Raw genomic sequence first — 15,293 nt, 5'->3', positions numbered from 1 at the left:
ACATGCAATTTGGCCCAATTTCACTCAATTTCTCACGCGATCTGTCATAAGTGGGTGATATCGGGCCAAATCGCAATAGTTTATGGTGGCCTTTAGGCTACTGGAGGGGATGCTTAGTGCCAGACTGTAGGAGGAGATGGTTAGGAGGAGTAGGCTGTAGGGGTTAAATACTCTCCAGGATGTGTTGGGATCCTTAGGGGTTAATTTACAAAAATGGGAGTTCAATTGAAGATTGGATGTTGCTATGGGCAACCAATCGGGTTCTATCTATTATAGGTGCTAAATAATTAAAATAAGTTGATTCTTCAATAGAACTCTCATCTTAGAACATAAACCCCTTAATGTAGGAGGGCCGCTGACAGCATTCCGACTGTGCGAGATCCTGGCCACCAGGATTCTAAATCCATCTCGCTAGAAGTAATGCATAGAAAAACAAATAACTCAGAACGAAAGGCTTTGAACACCCAAAATATTAAAATTGGCATGAGTGCCCAGCCACACAAACAAATAAGTAGTCTGAGGGTGAAACCCTTTAAATTAAAATTAATTAAAAATTTTACCTATTCATGCTGTATGCGTCAGAGATCTGTGCGTGATGGTCTGCCACATTCCGGATGTCCGTCTTGGCCCCATGTGTAGATTAAAGACAAGCAATAAATGATTTTATTTTCTACAGAAACGGTACTAATTTATTTCTGTTGCAAAACCGGGATCTTCTTTCCCGTAACATTCTACTTGTCCTGCTTCTGCATAACTACAAGCCCGAGAAGGCAGAATTTCTACATTATCTGTTGTTTTTAATATCGCGAAACTCAAGTAAAATAATTATTGAAAAACCCATTATTGTCATCATTTAAATATATTACCAGTGTGTTGGTCAGCAGGATATTAAAAGTTGCCCCTGGGGGGGCTTGAAATATAATAAGGTTTTTATGTTTACTTCCCTGCGTAATAACCGACTAAAGCTTACTTTTTATTATTACTATTATTATTACTATAATTCTACGAAAAGACCAAATGCCCCCCAAAATGTAATTATTATGAAGTATAGGTCTCGGTATAAAATAATAATGTATTAAAAATTAGCATGTTCCAAGGAAATAAGATTCAACGAGAAAAATATTGGAATCTTATTTGTGTTCGAAATGTGTTTTAGAAGATTACTCCATGTTCTATTAAAAAAGTGTTTGTTTAAGTTGCAAAAATGGAATCCTTGCTAATCCAGTTCTAAGCCTCTCAAAATTTAAATAGGTGATGTTACCCATAGCAACCAGATTTGTCTATCATTTTCTAGGATGAAACAGAGAAATGATAGACATAATCTGATTGGTTGCTGTGGTTAACATCCTCTTTTTTCATTGTTAGAAGTTTTAGTAAATTTATCCCTTAAATGTATTAATATATATTGGTATCCTGAACCATGAACTCTTGGGGGGGAAGGGGGGGGGGGGGGGTGTTTGAATTGGTTTTTAAGTACCCCTAAGTGAGCTATTAAATTGCATACCTCCCCAACATTGTCCTCCTTCTCACAATGAAAGGTGGCTTGAATTCAGAGAAAAGGGGGGTGGCTCCACAGGATAATGTGACTGCAAGCCACGCCTCCCATCCGCCATCAGCACTCTGTGAGTGTAAGTTCCCCAGTGGCCTATTGCTTCTGCACACTACCTGTTGTGGTAAGCAAATATTCACAAAAAGTCCAGCAGCATGTCCAATAATTTGCATCGGTTTAGCCCATTTCTGCATTAACTTTTACATATGGTTGTGACAAGCTTGATAATGAAAAGAGTGCCTCCGGTACCCAAAAAACAACTGAATTTCACCCTTGGTCTTCAAAGCAAGATACCATCTAAATTTGTCAAAAAAAAAAATCTACATAAGACTGGTTAGGCCAGTCTCTCTCTATGGGCGGGATGTACTAAGGGAAAAGTGCGGTAAAACCCCCATGTACAGGGGTTTTACCGCATTTTCAAATATACTAAAACCCGTCCGCCCCATCTTTGCCGGGCAGGGTATCGCCATCCAAAGGTGGGCTTCTATCGCCGCTGCCACAAACGCCGACCCCACTAGTCCATCCAGTCCTCCATCAAACTCTTCCCTCTAGCAGCATGTCACAGCCAGATTTACTTCGGGCTGCAGGGGGTAGGAGGAGGCGCCGGAGACAGCCACTGAGCAAGGGATGTGATGTGATTCCCCGCACACCACATCACAGGTAGCACTGGGGCCTCCGTCACCGCTTTGCGATTCTAGGTGCATATGTTAATACATATGCGCTAGCATCGCTGCGGCAGTGCGGTGAGGGGTGGCGATGTATTTTAATACATACCACCCTATTTCTATTGGGCCCTAGGCAGGAGCCTATGTTACATAATGGATGACCCATCTCTATATGTTTACAAAAAAATTGATTTATTTTAATTTATTTTTCTTCTAGATGCAAATGTAATTGAAGTCATCGTGATATCATGTTATATGTATCATAGTAAATAGATGGGAAATTAAGGCAAGATTTCCATTCCTCCAATTTTGTAGAATATCCTCCGAGTCTATGGCACCAAACAAATAACTTTTCATGCTTGTGAAGATTCCGGGCACAAGTCATAATTAATTTGACTGACGTTTCCTATAGGGTTTACATTAAAAATAAGTACAGGCCATGTCAATATTCATTAAAAGGCTCCTCTCTAGGGTAAGAAAGTTGATTTGTACAAATCCCGTATCTTTTCCTCATCTAGGAGTTCAGAGAATTAGTACAATGTTCGTAAAATTAATTTTATGTGACTTTTCCTAGGAGTTTACTTGAAGAACAAGCAATGTCTGTGTTAATATTCATTAAATCTTTTCCTCCAGTGGTTACCAGTCACTTCCCCTGTAAGCACCTGGGGGCGGTAATATAAAAACATGGAATGCAGCCTAGAATATTGAGCTGTGTCCTTGTTTTACGCATTGATTTTACTGTGGTCTTCCGCTACAGCCTGTAGCCTCTTATTATCATGCGCACAGCTTAGAGACCACAGTGAACAAAGGTAAAAGATTACTGTAGGTCAGATGGGCCCACAAGGCAACCTAAGCACCTAGCACACATTCAATTAGGGACTGTTCTGGGACTTACTACAGGAATCCTGAGTACTTTGTGGCACTTTCCTGTAGAAAAAAGGGCATTGCAACCATGTTTTGTTCCTTCCTACACGTATAAATAGCAAAATGACAAATAATGCTGTTGAATTTTGACTCACATAGGGGGGATTTACTAAGCCCATTCTTCCCTACCCTCCTGAAGGCTACCATTGTTTTTTTTTTTATATTCCCCCGCAGCCTAGGAAAAGTAGGTGGTTTTCCCACATCCTGCCCGCTTCACTAGGAAGTGACGAAAGGAAGCGGGCAGGATGTGGGAGGACCTCCTACTTTTCCTAGGCTGCGAGGCACTATTTAAAAAATCAGTAGCCTCGGAGCAGATAGGCAAGTATGGGCTTAGTACATGTCCCCCTATGTGTGTCAAAATTGTACAGCATTATTTGTCATTTTGCTATTTTTTCGTGGTTGTGTGACAATCACCAGCAGTCATGAGATCCGTGGTAATGGGGAGGGACTAAATAAATGGATATTGTCAAACACAGGTATGTTCCTTGTTTAGGGTGGAATTTTATGACGAGACAGTTCAATCCCGCCCCCTGAAGTGGTCTGTAGTGTCTCCTCTTTGGGCATCTCCACGAGAGGAGACTTAAAAAATAGGTAAGTACAGTATGAGTAAGACTTAGAAAGTGATAAAATGGAGAGAGATAACGTACAAGCCAATTAGCTCTTAACTGCCATGTTGGGTGTGGGAAAGATGGAGAGTGACAAAGTAGAGAAAAAGGTCACCTATCAACTAATCAGCTCCTCACTGTCATTTTTTGATGCAGCATAGCAGATAGGAGCTCATTGGCTGCTACTTTTATCTCTCTCCATGGCTAAGTACATATTTATCCTGTGTTTGAAAAGTAATAGAAGTTGATTAGTTGGTAGTTTATTTCTCTCTGATTTATCACTCTCTAGGGCTTAGCACGTTGGCCCCGTAGTATTGTATTTTACTTGACTAACATTAAAGTAAAGATGCACTATTGAGTGCATTTCCAAAACTTCTATAAAGTAAAAGTAGAACCGAAACATTCTACCTATCATTGTCTGGAATATATTAGATTAATAATGGATTTTCATCTCCATTGTTCCATTTTAGAAGATTTAGTAAATCTACATGCTAAGACTGGCCAGGTAAATCCGTGTTGAGAGAGCAGAAATATTATTGTGCCAAGGGCCTCAGAATGTATTCAGCCAGCACTGGGATTAATAATTCTAAATGTCGACCAGATGGTGGAAGGATATTTCCAGAGCAATCTTGCATTTTAACCACCTCGAAATAAAATAATAATAAAAAAAATATATGTTATCCATTTCCCTTGATACCGATAAATAATTCATTGAAAATAATTGTAGTCTTCCAATATTTAACATGTCATTTAAAAGAACGTACGCTCTATTTATATGCAATGTTTTGTTATTTTTCGGTAAACGTTCTGTCCGACACACACAACATTAAGTTCTCTGCATAAATCGGGACGGCTGGGGAGTACAAGGGTGCGGGGAATCTTCTTACATTGCTATCCTGTGACCTCAGAGGTCAGGCTGGCCAATCACTTATTTATTAACCTTCGTTCGTATAGCGCCCACACATTGTGGAGCGCTACACAGAGAATATATAATACCTCATACAAGTCCTGCCCCATGGAGCTTGTAATCTATATTCTTCAGCACGCAAACACATACAGCACACATACACACCAGGGAGTGTATCGGATGGTAATTAACCTATCTGTATGTGTGGGAGGAAAACCAACGCAAACATGAGTAGAACATACAATCTCCACACACAATGTGTGACATGTAAAAGAAGCTTGTTGACTTTTGCAGAAACCATTTTATACAGTTTTGTTTGGTGCTCCATTAAGATGGTAAAGATATATATATTTTGTATCATGCCAGAGCTCAGTGCTGTATTATTTGCTTTTTTCTTCTTCATGTAAACAAAGAAACAAATCGATTTTAAAGGTGCCCATACACGGTACACTTGCCGGGTGCGATGAGATGCATGCTCCCACGCACATCCCATCTCACAGCTCAAAAAGTGTGTGAGCTGGACATACTTTTTGAACTACATCGTATCGCATGCAAATCGATGCAATCTAGTCCAGAACGTATACAATAGTTGTACTGTGTATGGGCACCTTAAAACTGGAAACTGCACTTTTATTTAACATTTATTTGTTTATTTCATACCTATTAATATAATGCATGTATATTACTACAGACAGAGGTGGCTGAATAGTGCTTAGGGGGTCACTGAAATATCGGTGTAACATACACATATAAATTCTCTCATTAAATGTTTATTTTATACAGAAGCTTAAATTTACAATAAAATAATTGTGTAGACATTCAAAAACAATTACTAATATTTTTGGGTAGAGAGCACGGCTCCTTGGGATATGAAAGGGATTTGAGGGATATACACTCTGATGATTTGAGTGTGGTAAAGGATGGTCAGTGGTACAATCTCTTTGTAGATGGTTTGGGTTGGAAATGGGCTATGGTCTGTGGCCTAATGATGACAAAGTTAGGATATAATGCCCAGCAGGGGTTGGTACACCAGTGTGTAGGTTGGATACATCTTGATTTATACAAACAGTGGTTATTTAAACAAAAAACTGTATAAAAATGTTCATCTTGAGCATATTGCTTAGTTTTGAACACAATTAAATCAGCAATACTGTGAATACATGAGGTTTTTTTCTGTACATAAAACTTTGTGGTAGGCTACGACACTTTATGGTTCTACATAGCATCATGTGACTACTATAGGAACCACAATGGCATGGCATATAATGTAGTGTGCAGTGAGTCTCTGGACTAAGTCTCTGAGCTCTGTTTGCTCTATAGAATACTTTCCCCTCTCTTCCATCATACAACATGCTGAGAGCTGTGTGTGTATATATATATATATATGACTATTACCAGGGCTTAAAGTAGTCCTGGAAAGGTGGGGGAATTAATTATTCTCTGCCACCTAAACCCCCCCCCCCCCATTTCCCTCTCACTATTAGGCAGGGCCAGTGGTAGGGTTTGGCAAGCTAAAATTCTTCTCTATTAGAATTACTGTGTATGACCAAGGTGGAGGTCGAACTACCCCCCCACGTTAGGCCCTTATACACATATTAGACTTCCTGCCAGAAAGATTTTGAAAAGGAGATGACTGCTAAGACAAAATGTAACTTTAAAAAAAAAAAAACCTCCTATGTGTTATTGCTTCTTGAAAATGGTAAAAGTATGGTAAAGTAGTGTCAGCAATAAGTTGTTTTCATTACACGTCAGCATTTCCTAGTAAAATCCTTCCCTTTACACAGTATTCACAAGGTTGTCGTCTTAATAAAACACTGAGCAGCAGCTGGATGTTGATTACGACACAGACAGTATTTGATAATCTCGCTCGGCAGAGAGCTGCCACTTATCTCACATCTGCTTCCAGGAGAAGTAAGTGTCACAGACTCCCGTGGTAACTACGCGGAGAGTAATTTGTGCCTTGAGCACCCAGGGGAAGTCCTCTTTGATGCTTCCTCTCTTCCAGAATGGTAAAAGGGGAAGCTGATAATTGGAGCTGGGACCACCTGCGTTTGCTTAGGTACTGTATCACTGTACACCGGAAGTCTTGCTGTTAGAATGAACCCTCGGGTAAGGCACAGCAAAAAATCATTTTCTGCAATAAGGGAGCCTGGAACACTTATTGCTAGCTACAGATGTTCCCTAGAAGCCTTTCGTATTGAACTTTAGTTTGGCAACAAACTCTGTTACCGGCAGAATTCTCAAGCTGGGAATAAGAAACTCTGTCAAAGTAAAAGTTGTGTCACATAGGAAAAGGGTTTAAAGCCATATGTCTATTAGGCAGGAGGATGCCCCATCATGTCTACGTATTAGCAGTTATAATGATTAAACACAGGTATAGGTTCTCTTATACAGAAAATTAAAGGTTTTCATGCAGCTGCATCTGACATTCTATCAATAGGGCCTACATCAGACACCCATAAAATGCTGGCCAGTTCCAGTGGGTGCAGTCCCTCAGCACCACTGCACGCCCACCCTCCCCTGCACTGGTAGGTGCAAACGGGACAGCAAACTAGCAGTTCACCGTGCCTGCTCGCATCATGCCTATGCACACCGTGGCAGAGCGCAGGATGACCGAGCTTCTCATCCAATTCTTCTACATGGCTCTGACTGCCAACCGGACCGGCTCAACAGACCATCAGCCCATCTGATATTTACCAGAAGTTCCAGGTGGTCAGCCCCTCGCTGCTTCTAATTACCCTCTATGCCATAATGTGCATGACCCAAGCAGGAAGGGCCTCGGGTAAGATGTTAATAAGAAAAGAAGCATGTTATACTTTATATTTCCTCCCCTGACTGTGAGGTGCCAACGCAACACACACACAGATACAGTATTCTCTTCTAAAAGAATATTAAAACTTTGAGTACCAACGTTGCTGTGAGCGTTACTCAGAATATCCGCTAAATATGCCAAAAATGTTCTTTCAGTATAAATAAATACAAATACAGTCAATTAATTGAAGTTCGTTAAATATTGCACCCACAAAAAGAACAGTCGCTGTGATCGGCGCTGGCAGTTCTAACGGATATTTTCGAGGATCGTTCACAGCAAGCTCTGCATTTAAAGGGTTAATAAAAAGGTTTGCTTGGCAATTTCACCATCTATTTTGGCAAATTCCCTTGGCACTCAAATGGATAATCAGCGAATCAGACATCATCGCTGCTTTGAGACTACATCCCAGTATAGGTATTGCTCTGCCCGGCAATCTATAGCTGCTTCCGCTTCTCACCCCCTACTCTCATCCCCATTAGTTCCCCAAATCATGTTTAAACATTTTGTCAGATCAGAGCCATATACAATTAAAATTAATTCTAAAGTGATAAGTGCCTTCAGCATGCCTCCCATGAGGTAAACAGTTTATTAGATGCTAAGAAAATCCTAATATAATTAACAGTTTTAATTCAATGAGGAAATAAAGGATTATAAAGCGAATCTATTTAGTGGAAATAAATAGTTTTCTTTCTTTAAATATATGCTGAAAAAGAACAAAAAAACATATAAGTCAGATGAAAATGCATGAAGCCTATATTATATATATATATTGTACTACGCTTATTAACTCTAAGTACCCCCTTTTAAAACCAATAATGTACTTTATTAAGAAGGGGGGTGTAATTGGCCATTCTAGTAGTGGTAATACTGTAGATGCAGTGTATGAATACACTGCTATGGGATCTTAGGCTGGATACACACTTCAACAATATTTGCAGTATTGTAACATCAAATTGCGCTGAGCATCTAATATACCTGTGATTAGGTGCTCCCTTGGGATGCATGCACAGCACGGTAAACCAGAAGACAATGTGTACAACCGGGTACAGTGTAATGAAGGATGGAACAATATGTTGATTAGTCATGCGTTGTTTCAAAAGCATTTCTAACTGGTGCCAGTAGGAGGCCATCTTCCCGGTGACATCTTCGGAAAGTCTTTGGCAATATGTCGGTGCCTTTCCTCTCTTGTGCGCATGCAACCTCTGCTTGAATATCATTGGTAAGATGGCCTTGTATAGTAAGGGGGGGACGGTAAGTTGTGTGGAGGCCTCCTGATCAGGAAGTGGCCCCCCAGACCACCATGGGGTGCTAATATGATCTATCTATTTACCTAGGCACATGTTTATCATCTGACTCCTATGTATAATTTACCTCCCGTGGGGACCAAATGATGCAACCAAATGATTGTCGACATAGGCATTGTCTACCCAGTGACCGCATACCCTGAACAACAACAACTGACCCTCTTGGCCTTGTCAGCATACTTTTTTTTTTTTATTGATTTGAAGCCACATGATTACCTGATTAGCTAATTGCATTAACAGGCAGGTGTAATAAGGTGCAATATATCCCCTACTTTTCCAATGTGAACAAGCTATGCCATTGATATAAAGAAAAGCGTAAAAGGAAGTGCCTCAAACTTTGAAGTAAGCTTTAGTTTTGTAAAATTGTATATTTTAAGCTGCTCAAAGTTAAACAGCAAAAACAAAAAAAAAAGGAAACATCTTGCTAATCGGCTGTGGGTTGGAAACGCTGATAAAAGAAAATTCAAGGAAGAAAAAAAAATTTGGAAGCTGTAAAGTAAGAATCTTTTTATTGCTGTTTTATGGGAACATTTTCACCTTGGGAGTTGTTAGATATTGTGCCAGTTGTGACAAGCGCTATGATTTGCATATTTCATGTAGATTGTAGGTACGAGAAGAGGCAGACCGGCATTTACAGTAGAAGAGATAGCCTCTTGGAAAGTGTGCAGCCAGCTGACAGTTGTTGTAAATTAGCCGCTGCTGTTAGTGCGATGCATTTGTATCAGGCATGGAAAAAACTTGAGGCTCACAATACATAATGCATTACGGTTTTATGTATCTTATGAACGCCACACACTTACGTGGACAGAATACGTAATGAGCCACAAGGGGGTGTAATGGGATGATCAATGTCTACTTCATGCTCTCCAAAAAACATATGAAAATAATTATACCAGGTAATGTCTGATTAACCCACAGGATCATGAGTACTAAAGTTTAGACAATGTTACATTTTGTTTCATTTTAAGGTGGCTAGTTATCATCCCTAAAATGGCCCGTTACACATGCGGAAATGCTAATTCCATTCATTATTTGGATCCGATAGGGCTAATAATCAACAAACGTTGATTGTTTTGCTACAAGAACAAAAGTCATCTTCAGATGGCGGTAGCTCATGGAACTCTGCTACTATCTATGGGATGGAGGTCCAGAGTTTGTGTAGACTAATCCATATGGATCCCTCGGTGAATCTGTGGTTTTGGTCACATGCAGAGAAGCCCTCTTTGGCAATGGTAACACCACAACTGCAGTAGTTGTAAAGATTTGATGCTTTGGGTCTTCTGTGGGAGGCCTAGATGCCTGGAATCTTTAGGGGGCTGGGACTAAGATAGCTTTTCTAAGATAGATTTTCTTTTTAAATGTTTACAGTTTAATGCCCAGTTTATGTCACACATTCCGATGGGTCGGCCAGGCCCAGGTAAAATGGAGGGGGTCCGTAGTTTTGTTAGTGTGGTGAGCACAGAGAGAGAGAGAGATGGCAGGCTGCCCACTGCAGCTTTCTCTCTCCCCAGTTTAGAACATGGCACTGAGCAGCATGTGCTGAACTGGGGAGAGAGGCTGTGCTGCGGCAGAAGCCTGCTCCCTGCAAGTAGGGAGCGGAACCCAGGGGCTTCCGGCAGACCTGGTCAAAATATACCCACCCCCCTCTCGACGCCACTGTGCCTCACCCCTGCCATAGTTCCACCAACAGTATCCAAGGGCAACCAAATAACACAATACTGCCTTCATTATATAAACCAAAAGATAGGCACCAAAGATAAAGCAAGGCATTTATAACCCTCTTACACTTAAGTCCCTGATATGTCTGGGACAGATCCCTTTCACATCACAGAGCCAACCTGGCTTATTCCTTGGTCAGCGCCATTCACACTGCACCCATGTGCAGTGGATCTCTCTTGCCGGCACTTGGAAATGACCTAATTTTCAAGCACCAGGAAATCCGGATTACTGCATGCTGTGAACGGGACCAAGGTCAGACAACCCTAGTTACCCTTTTACACAGCTGCTTAACCCATGTCCTTCCCAGGACCAATCTTGCAAGCTACCCGGGTTGGTTTCCTAGGTCAACGGAATTTGGCTTTTATTTTTTGGGACCTTTGTACACTGAACTACCAGCCGGGTTAACCCAACAATAATTCAGTTCAAAGGCTCGGTGCAAAATAAGTATTATTGTAGTATACACTGTCTGTAGCATGAGAAATGTAGAACAATAAATTCCGGTTGTACATAGATGGAAACCCCCTAGTAAAAAAACTCCTTGTGGAAATGGTAATAATAATACATACTAATATAAGAATATTGAATTACAGCAGGTTCTAATGTTGCTGCTATTCATCACAAAGAAGACCCAATTCTCTAGACAAGTATTTTTTTTTTCTGTAAATGAATGTGTTTGAATAATACGTGTATGAATAATATTTTAATAACCAACGTATTATTTTGGCTTTGCTTTCCCATGTGTTTTTCTGCTCGGTGTCCAGCTGAGAGCTCTGCACACTGTGATTTACACACTTAAATTACAATTTTATTTTATTTTTTGCTGCTCCTGTTCATATTAATTATAAAGGTGAATTTAGCAATCTATATTGTACATTCACTAACGAAATAATAACCTATAATGGTCTGTAATAAATTAAAATCAATATATAGTATTACAAATCGCCTACAACCAGAGGAAAGGAGGAGATGAGACATTGTGGATTAATCTGTTTACAAGCCGGCCATTAAATGTCTATTAAATAAATAGAGACAGAACTGGAGTTCCCTGGTGTAATGCTGATGTGCTCATTATTAGGGCAAATTTCAAGAGCTACAGTATTTCGAGCTGTTTGGCATAGTATTATATTACTCAATTATTTCCAGGTCTTTTGATATTTTAGTAGAGCACATCATACTTACAGGTACCTTCTTTCTGGCTGCCCTTTCCACGAGAGGGCAGCCAGCTCAGGGGGGGAGGGGGGGGGTCACCGGGAGTGAAAAGGGGTGGGGGCGGAGCCACATGAGTGGCTACTTGCTTGGGGCCGTGGCCAGAGCGATCGAGCCATTTTAGCCATGCCCCCCAACATGCAAGGCCGGTTTTAAGGCTTGTAACTGCAGTGGACAGGGCTAAAATGACACGATTCACGTATTTGACCCCAGACCCCCCCGCCAAGGGGGAGGGGAGCCGCAGGTCTTTCTGGGAGGGTTGCCCCTCATTCCGGGGAGCTGGGGGGGGACCCTATTTCCGTGACTCTACTGGCCATTCCAGGAGGGTAGGCAACCTTGGAGTACATAGAGTGCTACAGCATCTGTATGTCTTAGCTGAAAATACAAATTACACAACTTTACATAGGTGGCAAGTCTAAGTGTATCTTGATGTATCAAGTTGATAATGACAGTTGTTCAAAATGTCGAATAAATAGATTAAAATGTTTGCTTCCGCTCCCATATGCGCAAAAGTTGGATTGGCCCACAGGACAACAGGGGAAATATCCAGTGGGCTGTGCAGTAAATTTATAAATGTTTGCTTTATTAAACATGGGGCTTGGTTCTCTTCTATAGAGATGGTACGAAGATTCACCTAATGGTGAGCTAAGGATCTAGGAGTCCAAATAGACAGCAAACTGGGATGTAGTGCCCATTGTAATGTAGCTACAAAAAAGGCCAACGAAATTGTGGCATGTATTAAGAGGGGAATGGAAACTAGGGACTCAAGGGTAATTATGCCACTGTATAAAGCATTGGTGAGACCTCACCTCGAGTACGGAGTGCAGTTCTGGGCCCCACACTATAAAAAGGACATCATAGAATTAGAAAAATTCCAAAGGCGAGCAACAATGCTTATTAGGGGAATGGAGAATCTAAGCTACGGGGAGAGATTAAGCAATTTGGGACTATTTACACTGGAAAAGAGACGTTTAAGGGGGGACATGCTCAACATGCACAAGTATATCAAGGGCCAATATAAGGAACTGTCACACACCCTCTTTTCTACTAGAAAGGAATCTAGGACACGAGGGCATGAGTATAGATTAGAAGAAAAAAGATTTCATTCAGCTAGTAGAAAGAATTTCTTTACGGTCAGAACAATCAAACTCTGGAACTCTCTTCCCAGAGAGGTGGTAACGGCTGGCTCATTTAATGCGTTCAAGGCAAAGTTGGACAAACATTTACTGGAGAAAAACATCCATGGGTACAAATAAGAAATATAATCTGTCTGTAAAATATCAGAACCTACCAAATCAGCAATGGATATCTATACCAGGTTGAACTAGATGGACGCAAGTCTTTTTTCAGCCTTACCTACTATGTAACTATGTAACTAAGTGTCTGTGGTGGTTTCAAAATGTCTGTGGTGGTTTGCCCTACCCTGACCGGTGGCTGGTCACACCTTCTTAGACATGGGGCCCATGCTAGGATGGGTATAATGTGGCGGATGGGCGGCTATTTCAAGGCTAGCCAGCACAGGGTAGAAGTCTCAAAGAAAACAGGGCCCTCAAAATGTTTTCAATAGCATTGAGTAACCTCTTGGCACCCTTGGCTGGTAAGTGCCACTTGAACACCTTAAAGACAGAAAATGTATTATGTAGAACCAAATACACCAGTACGCCCATGGCTGCCAGAGCATGAGTGAGCTTGTGGAACTACAAGCACCAGCATGACATGAAACCCAATGGTCTCTGGATTATGTAATGCCATGAACTTTGGCAAGTCAATCCGAGAAGAGGAGGGGTCAAATCACGGCCAGTTAATGGCATCATTAATACTCACTCACATGATGGATGGATGCAGCAGATGTGCCCACTTTATCGGGACATGGAGGACTTCCCCCAAATTCATCAAGTGTGCATAACGAACAATAGAAGATGAAAATTGCAGATCATGCTACAAAGCACAATAACATTCAGTGCTCTATTGGATGCTATGGGCATTAGGTCATTGGCTAGCCATATTTTATTGAAAAATATATATTTTTAATCCCAGGAATAACTAGGTCAAATTTTGGAAAAGTAAATAAAAACAATACAAAGCCTCTTTCCCTTTAAAAATAACTTGCAGAGATAATTAGAAACAAGCCGTATAATACAGAAAACAGTACGATTATGGCTAACAACCAGGCGCATAGAAGTGTCTGCACAGTGCGTTGTGGCTGGGGAAAGCAATTTCTTTGCCATTGCTGGGACAAAGCTGGAGTTAGTAATTGCTACTCTCCCGTGTGACCCATACAGATTTTAGCCATCCAATTAAGGGTTGCATGTTCAACATGCACTTCTTATCAACTGATTAAATAGATGAAGAAAAAAAATTACACATTGCAAAAACACATATAAGAAATGACAAGGTGTATGAAATTAGCTAGTTATTGTTTAATTATTTGCAACACACTGGATCTAATTGTGGATTTACTTACATAATGGGGCACTTGAAGCTTACAATTAAATCTAAGACATCTTCCAAGCCACTTAAACATGTTTTTAAAACTTTAAGGCCCTCAATATTTAAAGTACATGGAACGAGTCTCCTGCGTTCCAGTGGGTTAGTAAAGATTTTGTTACTAACATCTGGTCATTGAATCGTTCATATGTATCTCTGAAGCTTTATGGTAGAGGAGTGAAGTATCATGAGTTTTACAAAGTATCCATCTGTGATACATACTTATCTATCTATCATCTTAGATAGTAGAAAGGTTTTTTTTATTTTTTTATATATTAAATCATTTAAACATACCAATGTGTCAGGTAGGGGTTATAATTGTACATTTATAACAATACTGGTTTATACAAAATTGTAATAAATGAATTAGTAAATTTACTAAAGCGTCTAAAAATGAAAACAGGTGATGTTTCCCATAGCAAAAAAATCCGATTCTGTCTATCATAGCTCTATTGTATCCTAGAAAATTATTAAATCTGATTGGTTGGTACAGGCAAAATCCATACTACAACACACAGTAGTGCCCTTTATACATGTTATGCCACATTGTAGTGCATCTTATACACAATAATATCAGCAGCGATGGGGAGACAGAGCTGTGTCCTCCACAGGACACAGCTATAACCAGTGCATGGATCAGCTGTCTGATCCCCTTGCTGACTAGGATGCAGCAATGGATGTCCAGTGGTGGGACGGGCATTTGGTTCCCGGTGCTCGGTTGCTTGTGGTGGAAGGGGGCGGCGCTGCTGCACGAGGACAAGTAGCGGTTTTAATTTTGCGTTCAAACACTGGCCCCATTCTGGAGCCAATCACAGCTCCTGAACTGCCATCCAATCAGAAACGCCCGCAGCAAGCCAATCGGCACTCACTGTGCCGTACTCGGCCCCACCCTGGTATCTGGCGGTATTCATTTTAAGATACAACATATCCATAAGCCCCCGCTTTGGTAAATATACCCCTTAGGCTGCAGCAGATTTGTATAAATGTAACAGTCATCTTTGGGTACTCTTACTATCTGATTTTCAAGGCTTGTTCTAAAGTGCAGTTCAGGGATAAATCATGGGAAGGTTGGTAAATGTGGTACATGTGGTATTTATTAAAGCTCAGAAAGAGAA

At 40.7% G+C, this 15,293-nt stretch overlaps 1 protein-coding gene and 1 long non-coding RNA gene across 7 annotated transcripts in view; both read left to right on the top strand.

The window, feature by feature from the left end:
* The window catches only part of LOC146042749 (uncharacterized), a 107,673-nt gene extending 103,179 nt beyond the window's left edge, over positions 1–4,494 (top strand). Inside the window, exons 2-3 of the long non-coding RNA XR_014464003.1 lie at positions 3,632–3,729; positions 4,214–4,494. This is a non-coding gene — a long non-coding RNA (uncharacterized LOC146042749). The remainder of the gene's footprint in view (positions 1–3,631; positions 3,730–4,213) is intronic.
* CAMTA1 (calmodulin binding transcription activator 1) overlaps positions 1–15,293 on the top strand; it is a 1,324,131-nt gene that overhangs the window by 158,273 nt on the left and 1,150,565 nt on the right. The gene's annotated exons all lie outside the window — the stretch shown is intronic.

The sequence above is a fragment of the Crinia signifera genome, chromosome 19 (genome assembly GCF_055691185.1).
Source record: "Crinia signifera chromosome 19, ASM5569118v1, whole genome shotgun sequence".
NCBI lineage: Eukaryota > Metazoa > Chordata > Amphibia > Anura > Myobatrachidae > Crinia > Crinia signifera.
Note: the sequence above shows the minus strand (reverse complement) of the source record. Positions and strands in the feature narration are given on the sequence as shown.